This window comes from Cibotium barometz, chromosome 31 (genome assembly GCF_041138505.1).
Source record: "Cibotium barometz isolate CiBa-2024 chromosome 31, ASM4113850v1, whole genome shotgun sequence".
Lineage (NCBI taxonomy): Eukaryota > Viridiplantae > Streptophyta > Polypodiopsida > Cyatheales > Cibotiaceae > Cibotium > Cibotium barometz.
This window is the reverse complement of record NC_141076.1, coordinates 32,792,374-32,796,375: the sequence shown is the minus strand read 5'-3', so window position 1 is coordinate 32,796,375 and position 4,002 is coordinate 32,792,374.

The window sequence follows — 4,002 nt, the reverse complement described above, 5'->3', positions numbered from 1 at the left end:
TTCTTTCTTTTTCTATCCCACTCTCTCTGCCCCCCCCCTCTCTCTCTCTTTTTCTTACGCACTCTCTTTGCCCCCCCTCTCTCTCTCTCTTTCTAACACTCTCTTTAACTCTTTCTCTTTCTAAATCCCTCTCTCTCTAACCCTCTAACACTCACTCTCTCTCTAACTCTCTTTACCTCTCTCTCTATCTTTATATTTCTAAACCCTTCTCTCTCTAATTCTCTAACCCCCCCCCCTCTCTCTCTCTCTCTCTCTCTCTCTCTTTGTGTATGTCTCTAACACTCTTTATTTCTCTCTAACTCACTCTTGTTATCTTTCTCTAACTCTCTCTCTCTCTCTCTCTCTCTCTCTCTCTCTCTCTCTCTCTCTCTCTCTCTCTCTCTCTCTCTCTCTCTCTCTCACAATCACATTCTCCCTCTAATTAACTCTCTTCCCTCTCTCTCTCTAACTCTCTTGAATTGGCTAACTATCGCTCCAACACACTTTCTCTTTCTCTCTCTAAGCCCCCCCCCCCCTCTCTCTCTCTCTCTCTCTCTCTCTCTCTCTCTCTCTCTCTCACACACACACACACACACACACACACACACACACATGCGCGCTCTCTAACTCTCTTTACCTTTCTCTAACTCTCTCTAACTCTCTTTCTTTGCTAAACCCCCCTCTCTCTCTCTCTCTCTCTTACACTCATTGTTTCTCTCTAACTCAATCTCTTTACCTCTCTCTCTAACCCTTTAATAACATATAGTAGTAGTAGTAGTATTTATATGTATATGTAAATAGTAAATGGTGTAAAGAGTATTAAAAGAGTATAGTAGTATAGTGTAGAAGAAGAGAAGAAAGGAGGAGCTGCCACGTGAGGAGGCAACTAGGAGCCACCACGTGGCATCTCCCAAATAGGATATTAAAGATGTGATTGGCTTAAAAAGGTATAATTGTTTATGTGACTCTCCAATTTAATTAGTTTTTAAAAACTTCCCTTGTCCAGTTTTAAAGGAAACCATTTGATAGGCTAAAAAGTGCCTGCTCAATTTTGCCCATCCATGAGAAAAGGAAGAATGGGCTCGAGGTGCTAGCTGACTATAGAGAACTTTGGGCAGAGAGAAATATGTAAACACTAGAAGATTGGTATAGACAATCCTAGGGCTTTTAGCCCCAAGATAGGTTTGTGCAATTCAGCCCAGATGCTTTTGACAAAGAATCTATTGGTTGGGAACTTGACCAGTACTCCTAGCAAAAATAGGCCACTAGGAATAACGAAGAATATCATCCTCTTGCAATACTTCAATTTTGTACATTTTTTCAATTCTAAATAAAAATCTCCTTGGCATAAAAACTTGAGATTAGGGTTTTGGAGATGAATGCATGTGCAAAGAGAAGGCTATGGTGGATGGAATATGAGGATAGCCATGGTTTAGGGCATGAGGGAGAGGTGATTAGTACACTAATAATACAAGTATGTAATGAGGTGATCACGACTTGGTGGACCAAAAAAGAGATATCTTCTTCAATCCAAAGTGGCTCTAATATAGCCAAAGGGTTACAAATCAAGTGGACACTAGTGATGCCACCTCAACTTCACAATATCTCAAATATCTCCTCTCTACTAGAGGCTGTTCACACACATTCACACACACCCCCTTGATACATACTCCTTGTGCATCTAGGAACCACATTTTCAACACCCCCCCTTGGCGCCATCTAGGACACATCTAGGTGTGAGGTACACATCATAGGCATCTTGACCTAACATACAACTAGGCATCTTGGCCTTACGCATGAACTAGGCATCTTGGCCTTTACATCATTCTACCATGGCTACATCATCGGTGCCAGCGGGTAGAAACAATACAACAAGATACAAGGGGTAGGTGAAAACTCCATAGCTTCAAAAAAACACTTCAATATCCTCCTTTGAAAAGGAGGCCTCCATCACAATCGCTTGTTCAGGTTGATTCTTTGAGCAGCAGTTGCTTTCCATGTGTCTGAGTTTCCCACACACTATACATTCAAGCTTTGGTTTATCTTTGAATTTGCATGTGTTGAATGTGTGGCCTAACTTGCCACAATGATTGCATCTTGGCTTCAATTCCTTTTACCAGCATAAAGTGACAAGTCCTTTGATGAGGACGCTCCATTTTCATATTTGCTTTTCATCTTTTGCTTATGTTCAAGCAATGAGGCTTGTACATCATTCAAAGTTGGAGTAGAGTTATTAGACAAGATTTTAACTATGTTACCATACTCTTCTTTCCTTTCACAGCTAGCAAGCAAGATAGCCTTAGCTTCATCATCATCAAGTGTCTTTCCAATGGTGGCAAGATGTTGCTTAATACTTTTATACTTGTTGATGTGACTTGTCAGGTCATGGCTAGTACTACCTAGGTTGAGTTGATACAATTGCATGAGTAAATGAACTTTGGAATGCTTTGCATGTGTACCAAACAATTTGTTTAACTCCTCCCATGCATCCTTGGCCTTCTTAATCCCAGTGATATGACAAATGACCTCATCATCTAATGCAAGTGCTATGAGTCCCAAGGCCCTCTCATTCTTCTCATTGTATGCAGTTTCCTAAGCTTTCTTGAGTGTCTCTCCCTTGGATTAACCCCCATAGATTTTTCTTCATGAGCACATAAATGATTTTTGACTACCATGTGTGGAATCCAATACCACTAAACTTGATGATTTCATCGTGTGCCATGATGAGTAGGGAGTCTTACCAAGTCCCCATCTATGCGGTGGTACTATGGTAGTGTCTACCCTTTACAATGATTAGCAAATGAAGGACTTATGACCACTTGACTCCTTGATGTGGAAGATCCTTACATACATGCCATGTTCATTACTGATTTTCAGGAAGATTCAACTTGGTAGCATACATATCAATGATGAGATGTATAGCACACATCAAAGATGGAATCCACTAGTGAAATATAGGCATTACAAGGTAACCTAAACATGATTTCTCATAGTTTCATAGATGCAAATGGTATTTGAGCAAGCCTTCCACAAAAAAATGCTTCAAAAAACTCAGACCACTTGCACTTAGTCTTGGGTTAATCCTTAAACCAAAGTGGTTAAGCTTTTAATTAATTATACCCACAATACCTCCAAAGGTTGGGTATGGCAGCATGGCAGCATGACAGGCCTCTGATCTTTTGCTTGGTGTGGCCAACACACTTCACCAAATGAGAAACCCTTTGGTAGGGATGTAGGAGACTTCAGGGCGACCCTCCGTGTAGGAGGGAATTAGATCCACGCGCCTTGTATAGCCCGCAAGAGACGAACTGGTGCAGACGAGGCAGTGATGGACTGTTCAGCTGAATACACTGGCTGAGCTTCGCAATACTGGCCCAGAGCTTAGGGCGAATTTGTGTCCTTTAGTGTGGAAGAGAATGAGCTAGATTTCACCGAAAATGGTTGCCTATAGCTCTTGTATGAACCAAAAAACCAGTGAGAGGTGGAGCTGCCATGGGAGCTTGGAGGAGATAAGATTTTGATTAAGAGTAAATTAGTGATGGATTAGGGTATGGCTTCAGAGAAGGAGATATGGTGAGGTCCTAGGACCTTGTTAGCTCTGATACCAACTTGAGATTAGGGTTTTGGAGATGAATGCATGTGCAAAGAGAAGGCTATGGTGGATGGAATATGAGGATAGCCATGGTTTAGGGCATGAGGGAGAGGTGATTAGTGCACTAATGATACTACAAGTATGTAATGAGGTGATCATGACTTGGTGGACCAAAAAAGAGATATCTTCTTCATTCCAAAGTGGCTCTAATATAGCCAAAGGGTTACAAATCAAGTGGACACTAGTGATGCCACCTCAAACTCCACAATATCTCAAATATCTCCTCTCTACTAAAGGCTGTTCACACGCATTCACACACCCCCCCTTGATACATACTCCTTGTGCATGTAGGCACCACATTTCAACATAAAAATCTTAATAAAAGTCTTTTTTTTGCATTAAAAAAATTAAATATTTTAATGGAGCACATA